At 42.9% G+C, this 19,040-nt stretch overlaps 1 protein-coding gene and 1 non-coding gene across 2 annotated transcripts in view; both read right to left on the bottom strand.

Annotated features, from left to right (window-relative positions):
* EVA1A (eva-1 homolog A, regulator of programmed cell death) overlaps positions 1–19,040 on the bottom strand; it is a 212,013-nt gene that overhangs the window by 79,322 nt on the left and 113,651 nt on the right. The window lies entirely within an intron of this gene.
* Positions 961–1,032, bottom strand: TRNAC-GCA. Its single transcript has one exon. It is a non-coding gene; the product is annotated as a tRNA-Cys (tRNA).

Here is a 19,040-nt window from a genome sequence, read left to right as displayed (position 1 = left end):
TGTGGGATACTTACAGTCACTGTGAATCTTCAAACCAACTTTTTAAAATTTTCTCTCCAGTTCAAACAGCAATTAATTTAGGAAGGTATTACGTCCTCTTGGTCTCAGTAACCTATCAGTGAAGTGACAGGGCTTCAGATGCTTCTGTGGGAGGCTATTTTACAACCTTATAAATGTCATCTTTGGGAAAAGTTTCATGGAATTCTGCATTTATCTTTAATACACTACTAATGGACCACTCTGAGTAACTGATTCCCTTGTTTTCTGTTCTCATCAAAGCACAATTTAAATAATGAACTTTCAGCAGATAATAACACCTTTTCTAATACTTGCAAAGAATAATCAGAGAATTAATCAAGTAATTAATTCTTAGTTCTTAGTCATTCCTCCTACTCAAGACCCAAACCAATGTTCACTTAAGCACAGGAATATGTGAAGAATGTTTCCTTCAGCCAAGCACTGGAGAAGGAGGAGATTTGGCGTTTGTGACCCTCAGACTGCCATATTTTGTGGTATCTGTACCCAAACCAGAAGACTTCACAGAGAAAACTGAGATTCTTGCAGGGGCTGAAATAAATTTTGTTCCTATGGTTAACACTCCTCTCCATCATTATTTGCTTTTTGTCTGTGTCTTGTTATTTTAGTTACTCATGCTTTAATGTGCCTCCTAATGTCAATCCTGCTATTCAGTGTCGAAGCACTGAGTATGTTTCCTTAAAACCACAAATCATAGAATGGTTTGGGCTGGAAGGGACCTTAAAAATCATCTCATTCCAGCCCCCCTGTCATGGTCTGGAACACCTTCCATTAGACCAAGTTGCTCAGAACCCCATCCAATGTGGCCTTGAACACTTCCAGGGATGGGGCATCCAAAACTTCTCTGGGCAACCTGTTCCAGTGCCCCACTACTCTCAAAGTAAAGATTTTTTTTCTAAAATCTAATCTAAAAAGCAGTTCCTGAGGGGGCACCTGGAGTTGAACCAGGGACCTCTTGATCTGCAGTCAAATGCTCTACCACTGAGCTATACCCCCTGACTAAGCAGCTCTGCTGTGTAAATTAAACTCATTAAGACATTCACTGCCCCAGGGAGTTCACAACAAGGAATATAAACCAGCCTTGTCAAGCTGGTTGCCTGTGAACTGAGTCCAGCACAGACCATCTCACTGTATTTCTTCCTGAGCCTTGGTGGTGTAGGAATGGGGGGCAGCACCACAACACCTTATGGATTAATAACTTCTGCTGAGCCTTATAACTGGACAGTACCAACCAATGCATTGTGAAATGATGGCAAAATTGCTCTGCATTTCCTATAACTCTCTCCCTGCACCTCTTTTCAGGTATGGAAGGTGGTTACCTGTCCAGCTCCTTTTGTCCAGATGCACATAACAAGGCAAGCTGCACTGCCCCATCCCTTTTCTTAGCCAGCACCTGCCCTTCTCCCCTCAGCAGGACAGCTGAACACTCACAATCAAACTCAAGAGGTAAAGATAACCCAGTGACTCTGGGGACTGAATCTCCATGTCAAGGCAGTGGTGATATTCTCCAAAGGACAGTCCTGAAGTTCAGCTTTCCCTGAGTAAATCCCAGGCCTCTGGAAACAGACTGGAAAACAGTAAATTTAGCAAGGAAACACAGACTCCACAGCTCCCTATTGCTTCACCACCCCTCTGTCTGAAATATTTAGTAGTATCTAGATACTTGCTAGAATCACAATATATGTTCAAATACCAGGACAATGAAACAGCATGGGTCAGCCAGGAGGCTCTGGTATAGAGAATCCAGTGTGAATGAAGTTGGACAAACATTAGATAAATAAGTAGGAGAATCCTAGTGGAAACTTTGCTCTAAATGGTGAACCTCATGGACTGAGATTTCCAAGTGAAGGATCTACAGACAGGTGCATTCACTGGGACTCTCTAGGTAAGACCCCCACACTGAACTTTTTGACATCTTTTTCTGGGATTTTGATTCACCCAGAGTTTGTAACGTCAAAAGTTGTCAGTGTTAGTGCTTTGGAAAGCATGATTTCTCTCATGATGAGCACCATCCCAGCACTGAGCTTATATCATAGCCAATCCTCCTTCCAAATCATTAATAAGGATCCTAAACAAAAACAATTTAACATTGTTCCCTGCTGTTCCCCTGAGGTATCTCCCACCAAGTGTTGGCATTTATTCATCACTATGCATTTCTAGTGCCTCTAGCCTGTTTTCAGTCTGGTTTATAATCTTCATCTCCAGTCAATCTAAATTAATTTTTCAGCTCAGTCTTCATGAAATAATATATTAATTGTCTCAGTACATGAACAGACATCTTATTTACACAGATTAAATGACCACATTTTATTCATCTATTTGGCCTGCAGTTGGATCAAACTGAGTGATTATGTCTGGATTTGCTTCTTACAAATCTATGTATGTATCATTCATGTTCCTTCTCAATGGTGAAGTTAACATGTGTAGAGGGTCTGCATACTTCCCACACGTCACTAAAGGAATCCAATTAATAACTAAAGTGTGCTTTGAGTCACACAGAAACCTCAATAAACTTTTCTTCACCAGGGAAGAGGTTTGCTTTAACTGCTTACAGATTTACTTTGTTTGGTCTTTTCTCCATTATTCCATTCCAACAAAATTCACTCCTTCCTTTTTCCATCATTTACATTCTGTCTTGGCAACTATCTTGAGAGTTAGTTAATATACATATGGCTGATGTGAATGCATGGCACAGCAAATTATTCTTCTTTCCTTATTTAGACTCTTTTACTAGAGATAGAAGACAAATTTATTGGATAGTTACTAGCTCTTTTAATGACTGCTGTTTATTTGTAAAGAGCAATACAACATTTTCCTCTGTCCTCTGTTTTTCAGAGATAACTATGTGAGCCAGCTCCTTGACTAATTGCAAGAAAACCAGCAGGCAGATCTGGTTTCCCAAGTTTCATTTCTAACATTTTTCTGTTTCCCATATCCCTGAAAGTCGCCTCACAGAGGTTGTATTCTGCCCCATTCCCAATGTATTCAGTTAATGTTAGCATCATGAGATATCACAGAGATTCAGTAAATCCAGCAGTACTTCAAGTTCTCATTCTGTGGGGCTTCCTAATGCCGTCAGACAGTTTGAGGTCTAAAATGGGATGAAAGGAGACAAGGCGAGGTAAATATGTCACTTCCACTCACAGCGCTTTATGGATGTTTCCCAACTTGGTGAAAGCCAGCTAACCCACAGGAAGTGCAGTAAGGTATATGGGCATGTGAAAAAGTTAGTGCCTACTGACACCCTTGGCAAAGACCAGAACTCTTTTTCTACCGCGTATATGGGGTGACCCCAGTAATAAGAACAGGATTCTGGATCAGTTTAATGTCTGAATCATCAACTTTTTGTGATTTAAGGGGGGGTATCATGGTCATGAAGAAAGAACTCTTCATTTCTTTGTGTCATTCCACTAAGCATAAATGTGAATTTCCATCAGCAGACATGAAATAGTTGTTTCAACAGAGTTCCTGAAGTTTAGAGACACACACACCCCGAAAAACAACCAAACATCTGAGCAGGAAAATGATGTAAATTGGAGAAAATTAAGTGTCCTCTACAAGGGCCCTACCCTTTCAAAGCAAACAGACTTCTCCAAAGAGTGATGAAGAGAGCAGCTTGTTCCAGCTGCCCTATGACTCAGACTGGCATGAACATTGCATCTGGCCAGAGTAGCTCTGGACAACAATATGGGGAGAAAATAAAGGCCAAATACTGCCTTGGTTCAGAAGATGTGAAACTTTCAAGAAACTGAACACCAGGTTATTGAACATTTCTGGCTCCCTATTATATCCCACCAGTCCACATACCTACTGCACACATAGGCAAGCGAAGCACAAGCTCAGATACGATGATATCCAAGTAGCAGCTTACAACAAATACAGCAGTCACAACTGTCTCTGTAAGACTCCTATCTGAAAACCTCATCACTTACTTGGGTTCTGAAAAGAGAACTGAACACAGCTGAATATATGGTGAAGATCTTCAAAGTGGCCAGTCCTTTAGGGAGCTTCAACCTTGGGCTGTGGATCCTAAGAGAGGATCTCAGAGAGACCCAGTTGTGGAGTCCACCAGCGATTGTTTGTTGAGATGAGAAAAGCAAGACAAAAAGGATCAAAATGGACTAAATAAGTCTTTTGATATCAGCATCTGTGACTCTTTTGCTATCAGCATTGTGGCACTGAATTACTTTCTTCTGCTGTCTTGCCTAAGACCTATTAAAATGAGAAACAGCACTTCTCAGACAATTTGTTAAAATCACTTCAGGTCTCTGAGTGACATTAATGATCAGTGACTGAGGGTGGAGTGCAGCGAGGTGAATGGCATGATGAGTTCTGATTGCAGCATCCACCTTTCTGGAGAATTTCTATCTGAGCACTTACATGAACTCTCAATACACCTCATCACATCCTGCTCTTTACCTTATTTACCTTCATCACTCCTCTGCAAAGTATCCTCACATTTCATTTTTTAAATACACAGCTGAAGCAGAGAGAGAACAATTGACATAAATTGACTTGTCTAAGGTCTGCCCAGGTCTCCTACACTGAGGCAGGCAGAGACCTCCCTTGTACTTTTGGAGCTGCAGACAAATCCTATGGGTGGTTGGTCCTTAAGGATATGCTCAGAGCTCTCCTGCTCCCTTCCCTCACATCCTCTATGTTACCAGACATTGCAAAACTTTTCATGAGGTGGCAGAACAGTTAAGGGCACAAGTACCAGTGTCAGACCTTTTGAAAGTGCTTCAGGTTTGGTGTAGTGCTCTAGGACCTGCCAAATTTAGAGACTCAAGAAGATTTTTGCAGAAGTATTCACCGAGACAGCCTGTCTCCACATGTCTATCAATAATGGTCGTGTCAACACTTCCAGGCTAGGATCTGAAGGTACCCTCACCTGCTGTAGGGTTGCTAATGGCCATTATCTGGTTCATAAATGGGAAAAGTCAGCCACACAACAATAAAACAATTCTTCTGCAGTAACTCATGGATCAGAGCTAGAATATAAAAAAAAAAGAAATCTTGGCTCAAATATCCTATATTATCTACAGAGTGATTGAACTGCTCCTCTTAGAGTTCTCTCTTTCATTCTCTTTCCATCAGCCCCACCTTCCTCTCATTGCCAATCATGTCTCTCATTGCTATTGCCATTTCCCTTCCTGTAGCCTTTTCACTGTTCTTATCCCAGCAATGATCCCTTCCTCACAGTTCTGCTGCTGTGCCTTAGGTCTTTCCCTAAATGTCGTTGCATCAGGCCATCTCCCTAGGACCAGAGCTGCTTCTCTGGAGGGGAACATGCATCTGTTGGCTGGAAAGTAGCCAGCAAACCCCTGTTTCCCCCAGCTATGCTTCAGGAGGATGATGAGTGGTGGTGTCAGCAGAGAGAGGTAAGAAGCCTTGGCTGCATGTTCAATACCTGGAAGCAGCCCCTAGTCACTGGAAAAAGGATCTGAAGAAGGAGGGTTGCTCCCCCTGGCCTCACCCAAATGGTGTTTTATTCAGCATGAAGGAGATGTTGACAGAAGGATCTGTGTGTCCCCACAGATGAGAGATTCTTGGCTGGTAGGGATGTGCCTCCACCAATCACCTCCACTCCAGCAAGAGGGTAGGTAACTATCTGAGGCTTCTGCTCACCCACAGTCAGAGGCTGATGCACAGCACTCCAGTCTGCTCATAAAAAGGGCTGTCAGGAAGAGCAGAGGAAGGACACAGGCAGGACAGCCAGGTCCCCTGGGTTATGTGTAAGGAATCAGGGTGAGAAGTAGGTTTAATCATGGCATTGCTGCTCTGATTTGAGCACATGGGAGGTTAAAAGTGTAGTTTCCATGTAAACTTATTTTTGAACTCAGGAAGAAGGGTTGGACTTGCTATTTGTGATCACATCACTGATCTGCTCCTTGTGTCTATGAATCCACAACATCCTCCTCCAGTGCACCTCTCTCAGGATATACTTCATTAGCTTAGCCCAACTACACACAGTTTGCTCTCAGAACACACAGTGGCCAAATAATGGGACTAGTATGGCACGAAGCTGCAGAGAAATGGGTTTGAGCAGAGCACAGGTACTCTCCAAGCCTGTCTTCCCAAGCATTGTGTCTCCAAGTGATGAAATGCAATGCTATCAAATATCATGACAGAAAGCAGGAATATGTAAAACATGAGGGTGCCTCTTAAAAATAAATGTTGCTCCATGATCTTTTTCCCAGGAGAAGGAAGTTTCCAGAGTGTTGGCTCTCTGCGTGTGGTATCACATATTGCATGGTCTGTTCCATATAAGCTCTCAACATATGCTACGAATCTGCCTCTGCAGTACAAGTATTCTAAATCAGATGCTTATGCCTTCTTCTGATCTTTTGCAGTCACACGTACATGCATTGGATTTTGCCACAGGCTATCCATCATTTCTCCCTTTCCAGCATCTGAAACGCATGACCCGTAATTTGGTTTTATGTGTGTTTTACTGCAGTTTCCATATAATCACACAGGAAACTTTAATTCTCACCCTATGAGCCCAAGGCTGTAGTTCTAATCCTTGTCTTTCAGAAGTGTAATGACTGTATGTCTGATCCTCGACAGCCTGTATTTCTCACAACTGAAAGAAAAATCAAATTCCATTGCAAGCAAAGCCTTACCCTTCATGATCATAATTTTCTACCTCCTACCCCAAAGTAACATCTGAAGCCATTAGGCATTGTCACACTCTGTCTCCAGACTCTCCAGATTTTACCTGTGGACTAACCACAGTGGTCCTGCATGAGGTAGGCATTTTCCATCACCGTAAGACAGACAACATCACCCTGTAATGACCCACGACACACCACGAGTTTGTGTTCCACTGGGCCAGGACTGGGGATGAATAAACAGATTCTCTGTATCAAAAAAGACCAACCTCTAATGCAGGTCATGCAGAGATGAATTAGGCACAGATTTCCTGCAGGCATGACAGGGAAGGTGCCTCATCCACTACAGACCCATCATGTCTCAAGGCTTGCCGCTCTCATTCTTCCTTCTCATCCCTTACTACTCATTCACCAGGAATTCACTATGCCCATCCCTTTCCCCATCCCAGACTGTGAGTGGCAGATACAGCTGGTTGGCATCATCCACATTCCAACTGCCTCTGTCTAAGGCCATAAAAAGGAAAAGAGGCTGTGGGTCACCCCAGCCCTTGGCTTACCCCAACCACTTACCAGCTGCACAAACCCTGCCTCAAGGACTGGCATAATTTGGCACAACACTCATCAGAACAGTGCTGTCTGTACACACTCATGTTTAATACCTCACCGAGTGATCCTGATTCCAGTAGGGCTCACCCACCACCCTCTGACATCATGTTCCATGTGCCTCATCCTCTGCAATGGCACATTTCTGCTTGTGGTCAGGGAATGTGACTCCTCCAGGAGGGCATATCCCAGGTAAAGGGAGATTTCTAGCACAGATATGTCCTTGTTGGTTGGGTGAAAAAAGATGGAGGATTTTTTAGGTCTCTGGAAAGGGACTGACTGGGAAGGGGTGAAAGGGAAATAGTCTGGTAAAATACCTCCCCTGTGTACAGAGCAGATGGCACAGAGGCATCAGAGAAGCCTTGTAAAAAACCAGTTAAGCTTTAGCCACAAGCCCTTTCATCTGCTTTGAATATAGGCTATATCACCTTCCAGCTGGGGCTGGAACACATCAGGTCTGCTCTGCCTACAGGGCTTTGTGAATCTGTATGTTCTGAACTCCTGCCAGGAGTAACTTTGGTGCTGGAGGGATCAGTGATGGGCCCTGTGCAGCGCATCCGTAAGGCAGTGACTTATCCAGGGAGGAGGGAAGCTGGGGAAATTCCCTCCCACTCTAAACTATTTCTTGGCTCTTTACATTAGTTATCAGCCCTTGGGAATATATTTTCCTCTCTCCCTACTTTTCTGTGGTCTGCATTATCATTTGCTAAATAATAGCGTGTGCTATTTATCATGAGGTCTGCAACCCTTATCCACTCCAGGGAGCTTGCAACTAAGTCACAGCAATAAATATTCTGATATTCTATGGGCTTTAAAGCACTAAGAGGCACACAGCTGAAATTATTATCTTGGAGCCTTCAACCCTTAATCTCACAGTGAAGCACTCGTCACTAAAGGCAGGGAGGATGCACACACGAATGCAAGTTGTTTATACTCACAGCAGATTCAGACTCAGGCTCAAGTCTGCTTACTAATAATGATGATTACTTTGGCTCCTCTGGTTTTATAACATGTTTGAAAGGCTCAGGGAAACCACATTATCTGCAACTCCCTTTCAACAGCATGTTTGATTCATAAGAGCTGCTGGGCAAGCAAAGGAAAAAGGGTGTGTTTGTGGATTGGGGATCAGTTATAATAATATCATGGTGACCAAAATGAGCACCATGGTCTGCAATTACTGCTGTTCCTCTATGTTTATTGCAGAACAGAATCATCTGAGACCTGACTCAAAACCTGTTGACCTGTTTGCAGCAGGTCCTAGGACTCGCTTGGACAAGACATCCTCTCTTACTGACCTGCTCTGCCCACCATGTTCAGGGAGTTTGGACTTTCTCCCTGCAATAGCTGTTACCTATGAAGGGATTCAAACCTTGACTAGAAAGGTTACTCAAATACCTCCCTATTTCTGAGTCCCAAAGCCCCTTTCAGAGTCATTCTCTGTTAATGATTAGAAATGCTCCAGCTTTTCTGGCTGTGGGATCTGATCCCAAGCACCTTCAAAGCAAATCAGAGTTCAAACTCAACTGGGAACATTTAATAAAGAGTTGGCAGGGTAATTAAAAAAATGAGTTAAATGCTACTAGAATGTCCAAAGGAAACACTGGTCTGAGGAGTCTGTATTTTTCAAAGTTATCAAATTAGCCCAACTTGGTTTCCACTGCCAATCTAATTAATGGTGGATGTGGTCCAACAACTTCTTTTTAGCCTTCCAAATAAGCTGAGAAATCATGGACAAAATCATTAGTATCAGAGAGAACACAACCCCCTGCCCTGAATGCACCAGACAGAGGTAAATGGAGCAGCAGTGTCCTGGGTGTGGAAGGAAATGGTATTAGCTAGTTTTGCTTTGTTTTGCAACAGAAACAAATAACTGGACAAAAATATTTGAGAACAGCCCAAGACCAAAAAATGGGGCAACTTCCCCTGCAGTGCCAGGGTACAGCCCTCTCCTCTGTCTGTCTCTTGCTCTCCTACTATCAGGGCAGCCAAATTTCAGAGTTCCCTGGCCATTCCCTGGCCAATGCCAGACTCACTCTCCACCACACAAGAGCCAGACAGTCTCAATACTTCAATACTTCCCCTGTAACAGATTTTTTTGCAGTCCCATAGCCCTTTTTGGCAGGAAAGCTGTGCTGATTTGGAGCAGGGATGTTTCTAAGCATGCCAGGCTCATGAATGCCATATCCTGTTATCCCAGAAAGACTGAAGAATAAACAAAGAGGTACTGGAAGAATAATGATCAATAAAACTCCTTGATCTGAAGTTCAAGTCCAGGACACATCTATATTAATAAAAAAAAAGGGACCAAGCACTGCTTTGCAATTGCACACATGTTGTGACTAACAAAATTTCCAGAGATATTTTGGCCTGTTCTACACCCTGGCATGGCCCAGGGGACAGCACAGCCAGGGACTTTTCACTGCAGCTACTTTGAGTATAGAGAGTTTCTCTATTCAGATGTGGGCCATGCCTTGCCACTTGCCCTTAGGGCCAGGGAATGTTTTCATTGCACAAGTGCAGCCCATGGGGACTCTCTCCAGAACAGAGTTAAATGTCCAAACTGACTGTCAAGTGCAAGGGATGCCTCAGGTCATAGCTACCTCCTTGACATATTCAGACTCAACCCCTGCCCTCTGTGCTGCCTGAGAGACACAAAGAGAGTAGAACATGCTGGGATCTGCAAGTTGGGGGTGTTTCCCCTGACACAGGGATTTCCTACCAGTGGGCACTGAATCAACACCAGAAACTCCCAGGACACCTCCATGGGGCAGGGACAGTGGAGTAGCCAAGCATGGCACGCTGCAACACATCCACTGGCAGATGGTTCTGGTGGGTTTGGAGCCAGCTGGAAAAGGCTGTAATTAGGCTGTGTAGGCTTTTGCCAAGATCAGGGCTGGGTAGTCCCTGGAGAGCCTCCCAAACCACGGGTCTAGTTGGAAGCTGCAGGCACTAAACCCTCTGCTTTGTTGGAGAGGAGAGTTTCCCTGTGTTACTAGAGGTGTGCACTCCACTGAGGGGGCCCTTGTCCCTTCCTCAGGTGACACAGGTTGTCCAAGGAAGCAGCTCCTTGTGGGCTTGGCCATAGCATGTACTCCAAATGAGGCAGGGCCTCCTGTGTTTGAACTGGGCTGCCAGGGTACACACAGGATAGCTGGGCAGTCAGAAGGCAGGAGGGGTGTGGAGGTACTCATGGCTCTGCTCGTGTCACCCCAGCTGCTTCCATGTGGACAAACACCATACAGAGCTGATAGAACCAGACCTGTGGGAGCATTCTCCATTACTAGAGTGCATAAACATCACCAGGAGTTTTGACTCTGAGACAAGCTGTTATTCTTGTGTTGGTTTAAAGCATTTCTGTCTGGAAATCATCATGTTTTCAATGTTGTAGACTCTAGCTCTAATGCCAAACCCTGGCTTCTGAGATAGGTAAGTTTCCACTGAAATAAAAGATTAGGAAAGATTTTCTTTTAACACTAACTGGCAAAAGGAAATGCCCTTCAGAAGGACATCTTCTGATGTCTCAAAATAGAGAAACGTTTTTCTGTGCGTTAAGAAGGATAGTGCTGCCATGTCCATTTTTGGGATCTGTTGTGTTCAAAGATGGGTAAAAACAAGAAATAAATAGCAACACTAGCTTCTCTCTTGCATTCTTGCTGTTCTCTACAGAGACAGCTGCCAGAGCAAGAAAACTATATTAGGACCACTGTGTCCCTCAAAGACAAACCCTTCCCAGAGTTTTTTCTTTGCACAGTAACAAGAAGCTGGGGAGTCAACATATAAATGTCCACATGGGTATTCGGTGTGTGAGCTCCCATTATTGTCAGCACTGATCCAAGAATAATTCAGCTGGTCAAATACCCATGATCCGGTTAAATATGACTGTTGAGTGCTTTTGAAAGGCCTTAGGCTGAAACATCAAAGGCAGATTGTGTAAATATTAGGCAGGATCTATAAATAAACCCAATTGTCTAAAATATCACTATATGTGTATATATGGGCTACTGAGCTCTACATATCTAGTCAGTACAAAAATAAGTTTCCTTGGCTACACCAAGAGCTTTGATATCTCTGGACAACTACATTCAGTATCACAATCAAAAGCTGAATCCCATCCTGCAAAACTGGGTTCAAACCCACAGAACACTAAGAACTCTTCAGAAGAGACATTATTTACCCAAATCAAATATTATTGAACTACATACCTAATTTTTTACTTTTCTGGTAATAAGACAGGAAACTGTCAAAGACTAATAAGTTTCATAAAAAGAAAAGATTTGAAGCAATTTAGTAAATTTAGAATCAACAAGGCACTAGAATTCATTTAGGCATCATGAGGTTTGAAGACTTAGGAAAGTAATGACAAATAGTTTTTTAAAATATGTCAATGTGTAGCAAACACACTCAAGGTAAGAACTATCTAACCTAACTTTAGGTGTCAACAATGCAGATATTCACATCTGATCTAGTCAGAGACAAACAAACACTTGTAAGCTACCCGAGATATCTACTTCAAATGAGATGAACTGCAACCTAGAAATGTCTTTTTCTTTTCATATACTGACTACAAAGGGAGGCCAACGTATCTAGTCCATATGTAGCTGATTATACTGTAGACGGCTACATCTGGTCAGCATTAGAGAATGTTTAATAACATACCTATTTGCAAATGCATTCCTATTCAGATCAATACGTCTGTGCACTCAATACTCCACCCCTCTACTCACGCTCCAGCTTGCTAGTCCAAACCTTTAAGTCTTGAACTTCAAAGTAGGTTCGACCCAGCTATGCTGAGATCTACAACTTTCTCAGTAAGGTCCCTCAGGAAAACACAACTCACCAAGCCAGGACAAGATACCTGAGACACAGCTGCAGACACACTGTTCCTTTCCAGGAGGTCTGCAGAGGAGCACTTCCAGAGAAACAGAGAGGAGTCATTACAAGTCCCTTCACTCAGGAAAATATTTTTGCCCTAACCAAAATGTCAGTGCTAATGATGAAATACATTTCCTTGAATAAAATCTGCTCAAGACTTCAGGAAACAAATTTACAAAGAGTGGTCATGCCAAAAAGCAAAGCAGTTTGTGTGAACTTGAAATCAAGAGCCTCACATGTGTAAAGAGGAGGTGAAGCTTTTTGCAGACTGGGAGAGGTAAATCATTTTTTGCACCAGTCTAGCTTTAGAGGCCAAAAGCCTGGCTCAGCCATGAGTGTGTCGGCATCCCGAGGTACAGGCACAGTTTCTTGGCCAGCTGCAAAAGGAAGGTAAGTCAGTCAGCCATCCAGATCTGTAAAGCAGCAGCTCACACAGTTATTAGAGGCCTGCCTCCCCATCTGGAAATTAAATGCAAACATATGCATATGTCTAAGTGTTGCTTAAGAGAAAATCACTACCCTGACAAGGCTGAATGGGAACAGGAAGGAAAGAAAAGCAGAAAGTACAAATCAGTATCTGTGCCCTCCCCATTTAATTTTCTTTACTGTCAGAGGCACCTTCATATTTAATTAAGCACAACTTGGAGGACAAAGAATGATGAGGTAAGGAATGAAAGAAAATCCATTTGTTTGTTAATACTGTAACTGGCTAAGAAATATCTGACAGAAAATTTACATTACATGCGTTCCAAGTCCAATTTACTAGGGGGCTCAATCCTCTCAAAAGAGAGCCACAACACAACACCAACATCCTATACTTCATTCTTCACTGATACCCAAGGCATCTGCAGAAAGTTTTGATCATTTCTAATAGCACAGAGGAGAAAATCTACCTTTTTTCCTTGTGGGAATCAGGTACAGCTTTCACACAGCAGAAGTCAGAACCTTTGATCAATATACAGCACGTTAAAAAATGTGTGTTACTATGTAGTCCTGGGATAAACCCCAGATGATTTTTTTTTCACTACAAAAAAAAAAAAAAGTAGAGGGGAAAAGACTTTAATATTAGTTATTTTTCATAGTATTATTCATAAGTATTATTTCTTCTTATATTATAAGAAGAAACAAAACAAACAAAGATAAACATGAGACAGTCATTGAATTCATGACTGAGTGACAACAATGGACGTGTCAGGCAGGAGCTTGACACCTGATCTTTCCGAAGCTTCATGTCAATAAAGTTCAACAACAACTGTAGGCACTGAAAGCAAGGACTCATCATATCTGTGTGATCATGTCTGCACTCATGCATAAACCTAAACTCCACAGGAGGTGGTGAGGCTGCTGTTCTCTCCTGCCAGATGCTGAGCAAACAGCCCCAGGACATGGGGTCTAACTACACAAGGCAGGAGGAAGCCCGGTGACTGCCCAAAGAGCTGGTGATTAATCAGGGTTAAGCAGAAAGCCTCTTGGCCTTAGGCCACTGCCCCTCCACAGGGCCATGCTTGGTCAAAAATAAAGAGGCAATGCTTGCTGATAAGGAAAAGGAGAAAGAGATGTATTAGGGGGTTGCCCTTTCACAAACTGGTATTTTTTTTCTAATTTTTCATGTACCCTTGTAAAAAAGTAATGTCTTGCCCATTCCAAGAGATATTTTTTAATTCTAAAGGCATACTGCAAGAATTTAATCAAATCTTGAAGCAAATACATATGATCCGGGGACTAAATAGTCCAAGTCTTCAAGTCCCATCTACAGCCTGGTCTTTGATATGTTATCTCCTGGTCTCTGCAAGCTATGAGCATCCAGGCTGGGGCAACTTTTGACCAGCTAGGGAACAAGTTTGCTGGACTCCAGATGGAGCTGCATACCAGCTTTCTTCCCCTCCCTGAGGCTTCGGCTCCACCGAAATGGAGTGACACCCATCAAAGGGACCTCCAAGACTCTGCCCTCCTGCCTTTGCTCCTTCCCCTGAAGGCACTGACACCAAGGGTCCATCTTCTTGGATTAACCAGCCTCCAGAGGCTTTGCAGGCAGCTGTGAGATGGCTTTCATAGATAAGAGATGGCCCAGGGTGGGCTCATGGGTTAGGAATTTAGTTAAATATCTTTGACAGGGATCTAGTAGGATTTGCTTTGTTGTTTATATTATGCAGTATCAGTAATCCTTAAGGCCCCAGGCCTCTGTATCTGTAAAGCTGGAAACACAACCAGCCAGCAAGAGATGCTGATACTGTTCCCCATGATCCTGTTTTCCCCATGCAGAAATGCTTCCCTACTCTGACATTCAGAAATTGCTATATTCTATGCCTCAGTTGGCGTAGATGAGGGGTAGTAAGTGAAATACTGAGCAGCAGGATACTTGTGACTGAAACTCCAGAGAGAAAGTCAACTTTTCTTCACAGGTAATGGTGCTGGTCCTGTTTGATGCTGAAGCAACAGTCATTGCTAACATATGGCAAAGAAATTGTAAGTCTCTGCTGGACCTCGGGGAGTGGGGTGGGGTAAATAATCATAAGCCTTTCCAGTGTTTGTTAAAAGATTCAGGTAGTTGTGGAAAAAAGACAATTGAGTGACTGGAGAGGTTGATTTATGAGGAAAGATTAAAGGAGCTGAAATGAATGGCTTAGCTAAACAGTGACTAAAACAGGACATGAAAAGTAGCCACTGTCAACAGTATTTGAAGTGACTGTCTGAAGGGGCATTAACTGTATGGGTGTGGATACTTTAAATAAATGGAGGTCACGAAAAGGAGGTAGGAAAAGTAAATGAAAAAAAAATGAATGTTTAAGGAAGTTTCCTGAAGAATAAGGCAGCAGGGGTGTAACTTCCATGGCAATCTACTCCTCACTGTAGGGTGAGGTGCCCCACAAAAGGTCATCTGCACTGAGCAGACATTACCCAGGGAACTTTTGGGAGGTGTCTGCTCTTAAATGTCTCACTGGCATCCCTGTCTCTAAGCACAGTGTAGAGATGATCAGACACCAAGACTATAAAAGCCCATTCCAGGACCTCCACACAACCAGAAGAAAAAATATTCACGCCTTGGGCCTCAGAGATCAAGCAGGAAAGAAAAAAAAATGTCCAAAGTGGATGGGAAGAGTGGTTCTCTGGAATTCTGTTATACCACTTAAGGATGAAATGGGGTAACCTGCAGAAGGTTGCCTGAGAAGGCACTAAAATGTGAGCCTCTATGCCCTACCACTACTTGGTCTCTCCCAGACAAGAACTTGAACTGGAACAGGAGAAATGCTTTTTAGTGATACATGGCTAAAGATACACAGGTTGGCCATCATTCAGCTGTAATAAATCATATAATTCATATAAGGCACAGCATCCTCCTCCTGTGTAGTCCATGCAGGACTAGTTGGTTTGATCATGGAGAGCCACAGCTCAGGTTCAAAACAGGAATAACTTAGAAACTAACTTGCCACATCCTGTGCTTTCTTTTCACTTCATATAAGAAAGGATTGGGCAGGAAATACTGCATGGTGAAAATTCCACCTGGAGAACAAAGCATGAATCTACTCATCTGACAAAGCCACCACAAAATATACATTGATGAGACAGTTGATAGCTCTTAGTTTCAGCTCCCATGACAAGAACCCTTGTGTAAATGTTGTCTCCACGCATAAAATGAGATTAACACTTTGTCCAAAGTTTGGCTGGCCCTGCCTGTGTAACCACTAAATTACTCATGGCAGGAACCATTTCTTAGTAATCGAGTGCATTGCACAACCAGCCCTTGCTCAGGTAACACTCATAGAATCATTAGTGCACTTCCCAGCAATTAAATACACATTTGATCATAGAATCATTTAAGTTATAAAGGGTACAAGGAAATGGCATTGTCTTGATACATTTTCAAAAAGCAAAGGTAAATATATATATACATATATATATATGTTATCCATGCAAATATATCTTAATTGGTCGTGGTGTCAAACACTCCCTTTAAATTTGATTTTATGAGTGTTTTAACTGAGCTGTCAACAATCTCCAGTAGCCTCCAGGCACTAATGAGTTAACATCAAGGTGTCAATGCTTCTGGCATTAACCTCAATTAGGAGGAGTTAGGGTGATCACTGAATGAAGGGTCAGTCATTCACTGCTGAGACATTCCTCTGGCTGTAGCCTACAGCCTCCTGCATGAAAGGGGCTGGCAGACTGTCTGCCTACCACCTCCCCAGTAAAGAGGACTCATACCTGGCAGCATTACTGTTAATTACTATATTTGAAACCTGTACAGGTCTTGACAGGCACGGAGAATCAGCAGTAAACCTATTTATGAGGCTATTTAGTGAGATTCCCAGGTAAAATGTAACCTGTGGTAATAAAATTATAAATATTACTTACTCATGGTCAGAATTTTTAAAAGACCATCATTAATGGCTTCAGTATGTCAAAGAATAGAAAGTTTGTACATCAGGGTTAAGCTTACAGAAAAAAAAATCACCACATAGATAACCCGTGTAGCTTTCATTCTGCTCCACTTACCCCTCTCCAGACTTCCTGAAATATTTCCTTTAGGTATATGGCATTCAGATGTCTTCTTGCACAATCGTTCTCAGGTAGATCTGCTTTTCTGGGGTGAAATCATGGATGGATCACAAGTGCTTTCAAGGCTGTACCCTCCCTGTTCAATCGTGGAGGTCTCAGGACAGCCAGGCAGAGCCCTCTGGATCCACCCCAGGCCTGAAATCCCTTCTCTAGATGGCAGATTGCTGTTCAGCCTTGGGGACATGTGCGTATTTATGCCAGAGGAAATCATTCAATGAACAAATCTGTTTAGAAACCTCAAAGGTTTGTCAGTCAGCATAAAATCTCAGTTATATTACAGTTTATTGTTACAGTTATTACAGTAGAAATTCTGGGTCCATCCTAAAGCATTCTTAAATTTCTAAATTCATATAACATATGGAAAATACCATAATGCAAGTAAAAGTCCCGCCCGCCTCCTTCGCACCGTTGCCATCACTCACTCCACCATGACAGACTGACCACCCTTCCCTGCAGTCTTCCCCTGTAACTTTTAGACCATAGTCCTTACCGACTAAAACAAAACAAAAAAAAATGAAAGATAGAGATAAAAGGAATAAAGGCCTCAGGTGCACACACCTTGTGAACAGTTAGGGTCAGAAGTTGCGCTAACTCTTGATGGGACTCTTTTTCCATAGCAGGAGCTCTGTGTGCCTCCCAGAGGTGGAAGACCACAGCAACAGACTAGCAAAGCTTGCCTAATTGTAAGGCTGCACTTGCCTTATAGCTAACTCTGCTTAGGATCATCATAAAAGGTGTCCTTTGAACTCCCTCTCTGCTTCCTCCATCCCCATCTTCCTTCCTCCCCATCCCCAAGGCAATGATTTCTATCTCCAGCTCTCCATTTCTTCTCTGCAAGAATCAAAGAGCTTTTAAGCCTTTCCCTTGAGGTGACAGCATTACCTGCTCCTCCTTCACCTGAGATGCAGAAGCTCTCCTTCCTCAGAATATTTATCTACCTTAATCTGTGTCAGACACAGGCTCGTTCTGCCCTGGTAATGAAGAGTTGCTGTGTCTGGGCCAGCCAGGCCAAACGTGTTCGGACTCTCCTGGATGTGTGATTCAGATCAAGCCACAGCGAGTTGTGCAGCAAGCAAAGACAAACAGGAGCAGCACAATGACAGCTTTCAATTACATAATTTACCAAGCTTCATCTTAAAATTAATGAGGCTGTTTGCACCATGTCACATTTCACATTCTTGTGCAATCACTAATGTTAAACGTAAAAAGCTCTTTGTCCCTGTAGCATATTCCTTCTTGGTGCAGGATGGCACAGCTGCTATAGTCTGTTATTAGCAGGTACCTCCAAGCCCACAGTAAAGTGTGTGCCCCACTCACTTTAGCGCTGGTCAGCAAAAGAGATGGCATCTTGCCTTTGCCCTCAGGTAATCCATGATCTCCAACAGATCTGTGCCATGAAACCAAATTATGAGAGTCTTGCTGACAGGGGTTTCTTCTCTGTTTCTCTCTAAGATCCAGGAAACTGCATCTACAAAAATTGTTAAGACAACACCACCAAAGATGATAAAGCTTCATCAGCCTTGAGCTATGTGGTCACCCATCACAGTGCAGTCATTAGTTACATTGCCACTGCTTATTTAACAGGTTCTGTGAAGTGTGACGAATTCTGAAAGTGAAGTCTAAGTTTCTGAAAGGAGAAACAAACTCCTTGCTTTTCCTTTACCTGGATGGAAACGTGCAGAAGTCTGGAAGGATGTTCAACAGGTCCATTCGATTGCAGAAACTAGAACAGGTGTTACATCCCCAATGTATCTACTCTACTCACTCTCCCGTATCACCAGCCGCAGTCCCTGACAACAAATCTGGCCTGAAGTCCAAAAGAAGAACAACCTGAAAATCAGCTGAAGAAGTCAGCAAATCTACTGATGCCATCCTAGCTCCTGGAAACATTTAGAGAATTTATAAAGGTGAAATGTAGAAAGTGGACCTCAATCCCATGCAAAACAAATTTAACAGGAAAATCCCTCTCCACACCCAAGTGTAGAGACTGATATAACCTTGAGCTGAGGTGCAAGAGACCGAGCTGCTATTTGAGAACTTTTTCGACACTAACACTCCTGGCTACAGGTAATTTCTCAAGAGCTAAAATAAGCATCATGTTCCTCTCTTATTTAGATAAATCTATAACAATTGGAGATCTGTCAAACAGTGGGAGTGGAAGCCGATAAATGTAAGGAGAAAACACTGGTATTATCATCATGTGACAAAGAAAATTTTGACCAAAAGAAGCCATCTAACCAGTTCATAGGATCATGGAATCATAGAATGGGTTGGGTAAAAAGGGACTTTAAAGATCATCTAGACCGGGTTGCTTAAAGCCCCATCCAACTTGGTCTTGAACACTTTTAGGGATGGGAT

This window comes from Pipra filicauda, unplaced genomic scaffold (genome assembly GCF_003945595.2).
Source record: "Pipra filicauda isolate LSUMZ 115617 unplaced genomic scaffold, ASM394559v2 scaffold209_size2725305_pilon, whole genome shotgun sequence".
NCBI lineage: Eukaryota > Metazoa > Chordata > Aves > Passeriformes > Pipridae > Pipra > Pipra filicauda.
Note: the sequence above shows the minus strand (reverse complement) of the source record. Positions and strands in the feature narration are given on the sequence as shown.